Genomic DNA, 13,891 nt, shown 5'->3' on the forward strand with positions numbered 1-13,891 from the left:
CTAATTCTCAAGGATTAAGTAATTTTAAATGAAGGATATAAGATGCGATATAAGAAAAAAGAAAGGTTGCAATATATATTGGGTTGATATCTAAAGCTTGTCATTCCCTGTCTGAAAGCTGCAATATATAATCCATTTGCTTTTTCATTTCCAGTGTTCAAATTCTATCTTCAGCATAGTGAGCCCAAACAAAACCAATTCCTTTCATGCCCTCTACTGGATATTTGAAGTTAAACGTCAATAACACTGCAAATAACCAAAATCATGATACACATAATATCCAGAATGTTCTTTTATAGCCTCTTTAAATAAAAATTCGTGTACATTGGTTCACTGGTATCAGATTCCCTTTTTCTGCCTAAAATGCAAATTTCAGAGTCACTTCTTCGTATTATATGGAAATTATTTGTTGAGGGAAAAGGAGTGAATAAACGTAGTTTATGCAACTGTCACCTTTGAGGTGTCTCAAAGGAACAGCGGTGTCATTGGCTGCTGTGATACTTAAGCTTCCTTTTTGTTTCTGTCCTAGTTCAATAGTAAAATCTACCAGCAGTTGAAATCTGTATTAGAAGGGTGGGATGGTAGAGCCCACAACTGAAAAAATTCTCCATATTAGCTGTTTCCATCAGACAAAACCCATCAGAAGGAGGGCAAAGAAGTTCTTTGCTTGGTGACCTGGCTGTCTATAGCCATCTTTGCATCCACTTTAAGGGTGTCTGGAAAGATGTCCCCTTGCTCCCAATTCAGCTCACCTACCCTCTCCCAGGGCTTTGTTTTACTTAGCAGTGCCATACCAATTATTAAATTTGTAAAATTTCCATAGCAGTTGTTACGTGGCCACTGCCCTTAGCTACCGTCTGCCACTCACCACGCCTTGACTTTCCCACAATCAAGAAATTGAAAGGTCAAATCTGGGTCTACTCACACCAGGAAATTTCCTGATCCAATCCACCCAGACACCTAGATCCTTCAGGCCCTACACAGGCCTAAATGGGTGTAGTCCTGTCTATGTCAATCTGGCCTGAAACATCAGCACCAGAGATGTTACTGCAGAGCTACACGTCAGCAGGACCAAGGAAGAAAGGAGGTCCCATGTTTTTCTCTCTACGTAGCAATAATAGGTAAGATTTATGGAGAACATATTACATGCCAGCTATAGTACACATTGTTTCATTCACTCTATAATGGCTCTATTTTACAGATAAGTAAACAGAAACATCTGATAACTTCCACCTAGTGCATGGAGAGCTAGAATTTGAAGCAGGTCTGACCAATACCAAAGCCTGATGTCTAGTGAAATTCACACAATGCTGCAAATCTGAAGACTCTGCAGCAGATTTTGTAGGTACTTTCAGCAGAGGAGTTTCCGAAATGCTTTGCACAAACACAGGTTCACCAAGTGAGTGATCACACGGGAAGACCACGTGGGAAGGTGGGTAGTCTCAGTCACTCTCAGTTGCACCCTTTACTTCAGGGAGGGCAAGGGAACAAAACTTCGGATTACCAATGATGTAACTCCCATAAAAACCAAGTAAGAAAAGTCCCCCAGACTTCTCCTTCAGCTTGTTACTTAATATTGGGTGTTGAAGGATCTTTGGGGATGGAAGGAGGAACAATCATGATTCTCATGCAAATATAAAACATGCTTATGTCAAACTTTCATTTAACTCATTAATTAAATGAGGTAACAGGTAAAATAATAGTAGAAGCTAATAACTCAACATGAAATCCCATAGCTCAATTGCATGGTGATTGAGAGAATAAGACCTCATTAACAGCAGGTTCAGAGAAAGCCAAAAAGCAGAGACATTTATAGATCAGGAAGAGTGAAATGGATTTGCAAATGGAAACAAAATTGGTGCTTTTGTGTGTGTGGACAGGGAGAAGTCAATTAACTTTCCACTGGACAGAATTTATTTATACGCCTATGGGCATATTTGCATTGCTATCAGTTTTGTACAAGTTAACTTTGATCCCTACAAAATTATAAAATAGCCTAGTCAAAGACAAAAGTGCATATTTGGATAGGAACATAATCCCCAGTGGTTATAGCATTACCTTGAACATTACCTTGAAAAAACATTAATCCTGATTAATCTTGTTTGTTTATTCCAATGTCTTTTTTTTTTTTTTTTTTTTTTTGAGACAGAGTCTCCCTTTGTCACCCAAGCAATTGTTCGTGCGGTGGCAAGATCTCAGCTCACTGCAACCTCCATCTCCCGAGTTCTAAATGATTCTCCTGTCTCAGCCTCCGAGTAGCTGGGATTACAAGTGTGTGCCACCACACCCAGCTAATTTTGTTTCCTAACATGGATCAAGTGGTGAAAAAATCAATAGAACTAATTCTTTAGCACTGACCTACATTTATGAGCAGTTGCCGTAGGGTTTGGATTGGGGAATGAGCAAGAAAGATTAGGAAAATTAAAATTTACTCTCTCCAGCCTCATTCTCAGGAGAGTATTTCAGAGATGAAATATAAAAGCAAAGATCTGTAATCCCAGCACTTTGGGAGGCCGAGGTGGGCAGATCACCTGAGGTCAGGAGTTGACCAGCCTGGCCAACATGGTGAGACCCTGTCTCTACTAAAAATACAAAAAATTAGCCAGGCGTGGTGGCATGGACCTGTAAACCCAGCTACTCTGGAGGCTGAGGCAGGCGAATTGCTTGATCCCAGGAGGTGGTTACAGTGAGCCGAGATTGCGCCACTGCACTCCAGCCTGGGTGACACAGTGAGACTACGTCTCAAAAAAAAAAAAAGCAAAGATATGTTCTCATTTATTAATTAATGTAACTAGTTCTTATTGACACCTACTATATGCCCCACTCTAGAAAACTGTGGGTCTACATGGGTTTCCTGTGAACTAGGCACGTAACCGTGACTACAAACATTTCACACCAAACAAGATAAACTACCAATCCAAAAATGCAGGGTGGAAAATTCTGTTCACCTGTTCATCACTTAGGCAGTTTACTCACCCATTTGTTTTTTCATGGCTGACACAACATGTCTGTGAATTTTTCCCCATACTCTTGCTCCAACTACTCCCATCATCCCCAGCTCTAAGGCTGGAGCATTCCTGGTCATTTGAAGGTCTATTAGAATAACCCAGTAAGACAGTTAAGTCTTAAAGATAATATCACATCACAGTAGGCCTGGGATAAGATTTTCTCTGATAGCAAAATCATAACCCTTTCCAAAAAAAAGTACAAGCTGGAGGCCTTCTTTCCAGACCTTTGATCTTCAGCCTTATTATCGAAGATTTTATTTAGACTTAGTTTTATTGATGTAAACATGGGTGAGCCAGGGTGCCAATGGTGGGCAGAGAGAAAGATGACATGTATCTACCAGAAGGTGGCAGTGTTGTTTCTCCAAACATCTCACAGGTCAGACAGGCTCTAAAATGTCAGGATTAAAAACTAGGTGAGGTTATTTCTTGACCCATTCTATAATTAATTCACACATACCATTTACAACAAACAATATGGTCTCAATCTACTGCAAGATTCATATCAAATAATTCCCAAAATATACACAGAGGTAAAATGTCATCAAAATATTTTTCTTAATATTTTTCTTTTAAAGTATAATATGAGTTGACAGAAATGTATTGATCATCACTTTGCACAAGTTTTCCTGCTGAAGTTCTATGTGGAAGACAAATGGAAATAAAGGACCTAAGCCTTTAAGGAATTTGGGATATACCTGGGAAGAAAAACTATATTCATAAAATCACCAGAATGTCTCTCATTTGAAATTCCTGGCCCCAATCTAATTAGGTGCTTCTAGATCTTTCCTCCTCTTAGACACTAAACTAGTCAATTCCCATCTAACCCTTAGGTCTCTCTTCATCCTTAGCCTATCATGGACGTGCTTTATTTACCCCTTTCACTTCTTTGACTTGAAGTATCTCAGCACTTTACATTTCTGGTGCTGGAAGGCAAAGAAAACAAGTCTTGAGGTAGCCCTTTCCCAGCAGAAACCAGGGGGACATTTCTCAACCCTTCTTCCCTGACAGCCAAATAGTTTTGAACTCTGAGATCTTGGTAGGAAGCCTGACTTGAGCCTTGCAATTCTCCCAAGGCTTACTAGCCAATGTGACATTTCCCACAGAAACCCCAGCAGCCTATCTACATTGAACAAAATTTTGTAGCCAACATTTTTTTTTTTTTTTGGGGATGGAGTCTCACTCTGTCGCCCAGGCTGGAGTGCAGTGGCGCGATCTTGGCTCACTGCAAGCTCTGCCTCCCGGGTTCAAGCCATTCTCCTGCCTCAGCCTCCCTAGTAGCTGGGACTACAGGTGTCCACCACCACGCCTGGCTAATTTTTTTGTATTTTTAGTAGAGACGGGGTTTCACTGTGTTAGCCAGGATAGTCTCGATCTCCTGACCTCGTGATCCACCCGCTTCGGCCTCCCAAAGTGCTGGGATTACAGGCGTGAGCCACCGCGCCCGGCCAGTAGCCAACATTAAAAAAAAAAAAAAAAAAGAATAAAAAGGCTTATATTGCTTGTATTCCCAACTTTAACCATTTCACAACTACATTTTAGTATGTTTACTAATATGTTATAAAAAAGAAGGGTTAGTATTCTTTATATTCTCCTCAGCTTGCCTAAACAACAACAACAACAATAATAATAGTAATCAGTAGTCTATTGTAGGGTCTTTTTCTCTATCATGCAAGGGTTCTTGTTTGGTTGTGATTAAATGAAAGTCACTGTATGAACACCATATCTATATTACTACCATGGCTCAGAAAGCTCATTAACTGAATATCTCTGACACAATTTTACATATCTCTGGAAATGACATAGTGGGGATAGGAGGAGTGGTTAGTTGTGCATTAGTCTATTTTACCACATTTACAGACAAAACAAATACTAGAGTCAGCTTACATCTACTGCTGTCTCTTCTCTCCACCATCTCTCAGATTTTAGGTTGTTTTATTAAAGTTCATTGCTGAGAACACAAAGGCTGATGCCACAGAGGGGAAAACGCCAGATCCACCACCGAACAGCTAAAGCCATATGCGCCTGCTCCATGAATGCCCATTTTTCATCTTTAGTGGGCTTCAAAGTTAAATAGGACAGACAACACAAAGGAAAATATGACCGCAGCAAAAGACAGAAACTACACTGTGGCTACAATTAAATCTTCATACCAATCATGCATTTTTAATGTGAACGTTTATGGAAATTGTCTCTTAATGTTTAGGTGGTGTTTTTCATCATTGGTTATTTATGATGCTTTGATCCTGGAAACACGAGCTAAATGAGAAAGCCAGAGAAAGGGATTCACTTAACAACGGATAACCTTGTTGTATCATAAATTACAAGAAGAAAGCCAATCATCTTTCAAGCTGCATCATCATAAACAAACTTAAAAGAAGAAGCTACCAGGATTCATGGCAACTTTTTTGCTTCCCAACCTGGAATTCCCCAGTATGTGCTGTCTGACTGGTTTCTGTTCTCTAGTAGGGATAGATCCTTTGCCATGTTGATTAGCTTAATTGTGCCATTTTACTATTTGGGATGTGAACATAGAAAAAAATTTTTCAATAAAATCGAAGAATTAATAGTTAAATGCCTTCAGCCAAGTAGAAATAGTTTAAGGGAGAGGGAGGTGATGGATATTGACATAAAATTAGGTCTGAGAGTAGAAAAAAAGAAAGGGCCTGAGAACCCCAGGAGCAAAGCTGGCTCTGAGCCTGTTCAGTTCTTCAGTGTTGATTCAGGTCTCTCAAAGTTAGACCTACAGAGGGGTCTTTATTCTGAAATATGAGTGTGATATTCCTAGGAGAATATTATAAATCTGCAGTGGACGTTGTCCTGGGATTAAGCTTCTTCAAACAAATTCACCAATGTGAAAGTAACTGAACCCACATGCTGAGCCTCAAGGCGAGACCACCATTTATTTGATTGTACCTCTCCCAAATTATGTGTCTGGCCAGGCGCAGTGACTCACGCCTGTAATCCCAGCACTTTGGGAGGCCGAGGCGGGTGGATCATGAGGTCAGGAGATCGAGACCATCCTGGCTAACACGGTGAAACCCCGTCTCTATTAAAAATACAAAAAAATTAGCCGGGCGCGGTGGTGGGCACCTGTAGTCCCAGCTACTCAGGAGGCTGAGGCAGGAGAATGGCGTGAACCCGGGAGGCGGAGCTTGCAGTGAGCCGAGATCGCGCCACTGCACTCCAGCCTGGGTGACAGAGCAAGATTCCGTCTCAAAAAAAAAAAAAAAAAAAAAAAAGTGCCCTTGGATGATTGCTTAGGACACATATTGATATCAATATGCTTAGGACACATATCATCCAAGAAATTCTGCCGTTTTCAGAAAAGCTAATTGATGTTTGGCTCTGTGTCCTGGAAAAAAATGGATTAATCCCCACTTCACACTAGGGATAATCTCTAGAAATATTATAAACATATTGAAGATGCCTGGAGTAAACAGAAAAGCTAGGAACTTGTGAGGCAGCTTATTTCCGTATCAGGAGGAGATCCCATGACCATTCACATGTCTAAAGGAAACTTTCCAAGTTTTGCTTTTACAAAGCCAAGAAATTTTGCACCCTGTGGTAAATAAAATGCAACAAACAAGGTAAAAGAACTGTCTTAAGTGGTCTCATCAACTAGTTACCCACCAGGGATGACGGCTCCTGGCTTCCCTCCAGCCTGTGAACAAAGCCAGACCTCCCAGATCCCGGGCCCTGCTGACGTCTACCTTTTCTTAAGTCCATTCTTTAAGCAGCATCTTCCTGCCTATCAGGCCTGGGCACCCTCCGAGGTAATGCAGAGAGCCGGAAGAGAGCTCTACAGAAAGGGGTGAAATCATTCATGGAATCTGCAGGAATTGGCATATTTTCTGAAATGGTTCCATGCATGACTTTATCACACATATTAGCTGCCCTGGCCCAAAAGGCAGGATCGTTGTCAAGACTGAGATATTCAGTTCACTGCAGAGGATGAGGACTCTAATAATAACAGTTAAAACCATTTCTGGAAGGATTCTATAATAGCACACTTAGCTAACCACCTTTGAATCCACATACATAACATAAATAAGTGGAACTTTTTAAAAATGAAATAAAGTCACAGTTATTTCTTATTCTGAGTTGTGTTACATGATCCTGTTCACCTTGTGAAAAATCGTCAAGCTCTCCACTTAAAAGTGTGTGCATTTCCATATACTTCAGTAAAATGTTTCCTTTTAAAAAAAAAAGGCGGAGGATTGCTTTAGATATGTTATCATCAAATTATGATCTATAGGGCAAATCCTGCCACCTACTGCTTTTGATGACCTGTGATCTACAAATGGTTTGTATATTTTTTAATGGCTGGAAAAAATTAGAAACATATCGTGGCACTTGAAAATTATATGAATTTATTGAAACACACTTACATTCGTTCCTTTACATATTGTCTAGGGCTGTTTTTGTGCTACAACACCACAGTTAAGCAGCTGCAACAGAAACGGTATGGGCTGCAAAGCTTAAAATATTTATATTATTATATGTTATTTATAAATATAAATATTTGTATTCATATCTGTCCCTTTACAGAAAATGTTTGCTCACCCTTGTTCTAAATTAAAGGGCAAAAGTTATAGGACAACCATATGCAGTGCATGATTCTTGATGGTCCTAGATCAGAAAAAAAAAAAAAATCTATAAAGAACATTTTTGGAAACAATTTGGGAAATGCAAATATGTTTTGTATAAAAGACAGTACATTTATAACAATGTTAAATTTCCTGGTGTGATAACAGTATTGTGGCTATGTGAGAGGATGTCCTTGCTCTTAGGAGATACATACTCAAGTATGTAGAACAGGAAGAGTCGAATATTTGCAACTTACTTACAAATGATTGGGGGAATATATACAAAGAGTGCACAAAGGTATCACAAATATGATAAAATGTGAACAGTCAGTAAATGTAGGTAAAGGATATAAGGGTTTTTATCCTCCTATTCTTTCAGCATTTCTGGAGGTTTGCAAGTTTCCAAAATAAAAATAAATACAACCATAAAAACGATCATTTAAAAAGAACTCACCAGTCAGGATGTAAATGATTGATCAGTGGCACATGCTGAGGGTCAATTAGTTAATACAAGTGGTTTGAGGTTTGCATCTAAACCTCTTCAGCAGTTGTATTTTGAGGGTTGTCATCTATCAGCCCACAGTTCTCATCCTTGTGGCTTTTCTGAATTCTCCTTTCTGTTTTTTCTGAGCTGATTCCAGACGGCGAGGGGTTTACCAAAGATTTACTTGTTATTTGATCTCCACATTTGTAGCAAATATGATAGTCAGTGTTTATCCTGTCTTTCAAGAAACTTTTTTTTTAATTACCCACATACAATGTGTTTTTTTGTTTTTCCTGGTGGGTCATAGAAATCCATCATTAAGTGTCATTTTGCCTTTTAAGAATTATTTAATTCCTTGAAGATTTATTATCTCTTCAATCAGAGCAGATCCTTAACACACCAGTAATGACCAGTAATGTACCAGTAATTACACACCATTTTCAACCTATATTTCATCTGTGTATTTTTATGGGAGTTTCTTTTCTAAATTATGCTTTTGTCTGTGGGCAGTAGTTTTGCGGTTTAGGAACCAGCTGATATACAGTTTATCTTGAAAGGCTACATATGGATCTGCAAGGGCTTTGAAATTCCATTCAGAAGCACTTGCAGGCAGGGACCATAATGTATTGCTGATTCTGGAATGCAGTAAATGTAATTGTCACTCTTCGGGACCAGTCCCTTGACTTCCATGTCAGGTTGGCTCATTGTAATATAAAATCCATTTTATCACATTTATTTTGTCTCAGATTGTCAATCAGAGGCTGTGCAGGTTGTGGATTCTCAAGGAAAAGAAAACAGCATTTGTTTTATTAATAGAGTCGATGGTTTCTTCAAAGCAAAAATGTAGATCAGAAACAAATTATGCTTTGCCCACTGGCTGAGATTTAAAATATCTCTCCAACTGTCACAGAAAAGAACTAGACTTAATTCAATGTAAAATGCATGAACCAGTTTCTAAAAATAAAATTGGAAGCACTTTAGTTGCTATAAACTTCATTCCAGGAAAGTGAGTTATATGAGTATTTTATATTGTTTTATGGGACTTGGAGATTAAAATGATTTTTGGTTGACATCGTGTCGGCTTCCTATTTGAATCAGTCCGGAATGAAGCTGAATAGAATTATAGGGGAAAAAATGAATGACCATTACTGGCAGTAAAACAACCAGGCTTTGCCAATAACATTTTAAACACATATACATACACTTTACACCCCCTCCAAATTTTTTATTGGTTATGTCCACATAGACTGAAAGTTCTACACCAGTGGTTCCTCTCAAAGCTCATTCCTGATGACTGAAACTGTTTTATGGCGTGGTCAGCTCCACAGTTTGGAGGAAGGGGGCAGTAATCATCTCTCTGTGACCCTCATATCCCCAAACTCCCATTCAAAGTCAGCAATAGGTAGTATTAACTTCTTCCTCAGCAAAGATTAAGCTCTGATGGAAATGAAATATTTGGTGAGCCCTGAACAGGGCTTTTGCAAAAGGAAGTGCAAAAGTTAAACAATCAGTCATAGGTAGTGGAATAATAGTTTATATATTTTTTTCTTCTTGGTAAGTTCTTTTTATTGTCCAGTACTTCTGTCGTTTCTACCGAACCTTAATGCTAGGGCTTATTATCCCAATGAAGAAGGAACACCAAAAATCCCAGCATGAACGAAAGAATCGAATAATGGGCTCGAAAGCCTACGTTGAGTTCCAAAATAGGTTTTAGGCCTATGGCAGAGACAGATTTGAAGGAGGTTGGGGGAAGGTTTCTTAAGCTCCAGAAGGAAAAATACATGAAGCACTCAGAACATAGTGTTTTACAACAAAGTCTAATCTCTGATTGCAAAAGAACTTGTCCCAAAATATAGAGAGATGATAAGAAGACTTGAGGGAGGGAGCTGGAGAGAACATGGGGAGTCAACCAGCTAAAGGGAGTTAGTGATGTGGTCTCTGTAAGAGGGTTCCACATGCTGCTCCCTCTGGGTCCAAAACCCTAGAAAAGAAGGGATGATGGAAACCTTCAGGAAGATGCAGGAAGACAAGACAGCAGAGGACTTTGTGTCTGAATTGCTGGGAGGAAGCTGCCTTCCAGGGCACCCCATGCCAACATGGAGTAGCTGCACTAAAATGGAAAGGATGAGTCAGGTTCAAGGAGAAAGGAGATGAGACCCCACCTCATACACAGATGCCACCTTGAAGGAGCCCCTGCAAGTGATCAGGGACTTGAGTAAGCACAGAGGGAACTAAAATATCAACTTGCAGAAGAGGAAGAGAGATTCTCACAGTAGAGGCTGTGGGATGGGCAGCCACAGTCAGAGTTGAGACGGAAAAATTTTGCTGAGTTTCAGAAGCTAGACAGCCACCGGCCAATGTTGAGGCAGGAACTATGGGAAAGCAACAGGGGAGACGCCAAAACCCAGCAGAGCAATGGTCCTGCAGTGAGCCTGTTGTGAGAACAGGCTTTGAGTGACAGCAACAGTGAATGCCAGTGGAGAAGTAATTGCAGATCAAAGGTTTCTCTGAGAATGTCAAGGTTATGCATAAGTTCTCCAGAGCCTCTGACCACTCCCAGGGAGATGGGAAGGAAAAGGAAGATGAGGTGAAACAAAATGACTAGGTACCCCCAAAGAGACTGAGTTTAAGGTAAATGCAGTGGTTCTCAACCAAGGACAATTTTACACCTCCAGGGACATTTGATATGATCTGGAGACATTTTGTAGTTGGCACAACTAGGAAGGGCAGGAGGCTGCTGGCATCTTATGAGTGGAGGCCAGGGATGCTGCTAAACATCCCAAAACATGTAGGACAACCTTCACAACAAAGAATTATCCTGTCCAAAATGTGAAGAGTGTTGAGGTTGAGAAACCCTGAGCCAAAGTAACTGAGTTACTACTATCAGCAGAAATGAGACTATGAGAAATGTTTTAAAAAGAAATTTACACTTTTGCACACCCAAATTCCTATAACTGAACACACACACACACACACACAATAATACAAAGATGGAGGTTTGAAGAAAATGGGGGAGTGGAAGTTAAAATGGTAGTACACAGCCTAAGAAATGTCAAATTTTTTTTTAAGCTCACAACAGCACTTTTTTTTTTTTAGGCAAAGAGAAGTCTTGCTGAAAAGTTACAAGCAGTCAAAACGTGACTGTTAGTGGCACTATTTTGACCTTGTAGATTTTGCTTCTCCTTGGTCAAAAAAAGGGTATGCACACTACACTTTCCCCAGCTGGGCAAAAAAAAGGGCAGAGGAAACTGGAATAGACTTCTACTCTACTGACACTGCTCCTCAGACCCAACATCAAGCTAGAAAAGCCCTGGCTGGTCAGTCTAGTGGTTGTTGTTCCACCACTGAGTGACACAGGCCATGCTATATTTGCAAGAAAAAAATGAGCAGGAAAAACAAGTGTAGGTCACTGGGGATGAGCAGGCATCCACCCCTTCAAAACTCTGCATGGAAGAGGTAATCCTTATAAGAGGCACAGCTTACCAAGGCACAGACCCTCCAGTTCTTGTTGTAGCTGAATAAGATGGTAATATCCTGGCTGCTTGGTTCAAAGTCTGTGACTCAGCAGTGCATTCTGGTATCACAGACCTGGGGATCACCATCAAGTTCCTCTGCCTGGGGAACCGGATCCAAACCTGGATCGCCTGGCTATGATCACCTGGCTATGATTGCCTTGATCTTGGGATCCTCCAGGAGGGAAGGGTCCTCAGCCTTGGCCCAGAGGCTGTCAGGAGAGCCAAGGGGACTACAGGCAGTCACCATAATGCCTTTAGAGTGGCAGTACTGGATTAACTTCTGTGTGAGGCACAGGTGGCCCTCCATTTGGTTAACTGCTGGCTTATACTTCAACCTAGGTTTGTTTAAGATCCTCTCAACCTGGAGATGGTTGAAGGTGGAGATGCCAGTAGCTTTCACCAGCCCTTCATCCACCAGCTCTTCATGGCCACCCCGTGTGTCCACAATGTCAGTGTCACTGGGAACCACGTTGCCTGACTCATCCAATGGGAAGGATTCCTTCCCAAGCTTAAAGCTGGCTGGCCAGTGAACAAAGTAGTAGTCCGGGTAGCCCTGCTTAAGGTCACTGAGCATCTTCTGACAGGCTCCTTTCACCAGGCCCTTCCCATGGTATGTGCACCAGAGTTTGCTGATGATGAAGAGCTCCTCACGCTTCACCATCTGCCCCCTGAGCTTCTCCTGAATGGCCACCCCTATCTCATTCTCATTCTCGTACCTGGGCTCAGTGGATGTGGCGGTACCTGATATCAATTGCCACCTTCACAGCCTTGGTCACCTGGCCTGGAGGGGACATTCAGATGCCCAATCCCAGGATGGCCATCTTGGTGCCATTGTTGAGCATGAGGTGGCTGGCCATGGATGCAGTGCTTCCCAGACCCCTTCCCAGAAACATGCACAGAAACTTCAATATTTAAATATTAGGTAGGAAAAACCAGTAAAGAAAGACTTGGAAGAGGCCAGGTGTGGTGGCTCATGCCAGTAATCCCAGCACTTTGGGAGGATGAGGCGGATGGATCACAAGGTCAGGAGATCGAGACCATCCTGGCTAACACAGTGAAACCCCATTTTTACTAAAAATACAAAAAATTAGCTGGGCGTGATGGTGGGTGCCTGTAGTCCCAGCTACTTGAGAGCCTGAGGCAGGAGAATGGCATGAACCCAGGAGGCGGAGCTTGCAGTGAGCTGAGATTGCACCACTGCACTCCAGCCTGAGCGACAGAGTGATACTCTATCTCAAAAAAAAAAAAAAAAAAAAAAAAAAAAGAAAGAAAGACTTGGAGGAGGGACAGCAAGGTACAAAAGACACCAAGAGAGTGTATATTATCACAACAGCTAAGGAAAAAGGACAGACGAGCTCAAGAAGGACAGAGTAAACTGTGTAAAATGCCCTAAGAAGTCAAGATGATAAGCTAAATGTATAGATTAGTTGAATTCTGCTTCTTGTCTATTAGGGGAGGTGGGGAGGAATGGGATCCAGAGAACACATGAAAGGATTCACTTTAGATGGAAGAGATTCCTCCTCCACTGGAACAGGAGAGAAGAGAATAGGTGCTAATACAAGTAGGTTTATAAATTGTATTGCAACAAATTGTGAATTTCCCACTTAGGAAGCAAAAAAATCATCTGCTGAAATTGAGAGGAAGAGAAGAGAAGCCAAAGAGTGTGGAAGGTTTGAAATGGCAATTGTAGAGAGTGGTGGGCCAGTCAATTAAAGAAACTTGGTAGGATGCACGGGCAGCACGGAGTGCCCAGTTGAGGCTGGTGACTATGAAACTGTAGTGACAATGGGCACCTGTGTGTGATAGCGCCCCAGCACTTCTCAGCTGCTTGATGCAATCACAGAGATGAAAAAATAGCTAGATTAGCCAACAGAGGGTTTGGTTAGGATCAGTGGTTATTTAACTGGGATTTGTGTCAGAATCACACTGGGAATTTTTTGGGAACACTCACACACATGCATGGACTATGTCCCTGAGATTCCAGGCTCCATAAACCTGATGGTTGGCCAGGACATTTGTGTTCTGAGGAAGTTTCCCAGTAATGTGCAGCAGCAGTTAGGAACCACTCATCAGTTCAGATGCAACTAAAGAAGACTGACAAGGGAGTGAGCAAGAGTGATATTGGAACAATGGGCAGTAAAATCTAAGCCAAATTCAAGAGAAAGGTAAAGACACAGCGTCGCACAGGTAGGGTTAATGCAGAGATCAATAGGTAGGAGATCCCATAAAGTCAAATAACAGGACCTATATAGAAAGAGTGCTTATAGCAAGTCTTAGAAAGGGCAAATTTAGGCTGGG

General features: G+C 41.2%; 1 pseudogene; it reads right to left on the bottom strand.

Moving 5' to 3' along the window:
* Nucleotides 1–11,513: 11,513 nt before the first annotated feature.
* LOC467471 (aldo-keto reductase family 1 member B1-like) lies at nucleotides 11,514–12,450 on the bottom strand (annotated as a pseudogene).
* Between the last annotated feature and the right edge of the window lie 1,441 nt (nucleotides 12,451–13,891).

Source organism: Pan troglodytes, chromosome 15 (assembly GCF_028858775.2).
Source record: "Pan troglodytes isolate AG18354 chromosome 15, NHGRI_mPanTro3-v2.0_pri, whole genome shotgun sequence".
Lineage (NCBI taxonomy): Eukaryota > Metazoa > Chordata > Mammalia > Primates > Hominidae > Pan > Pan troglodytes.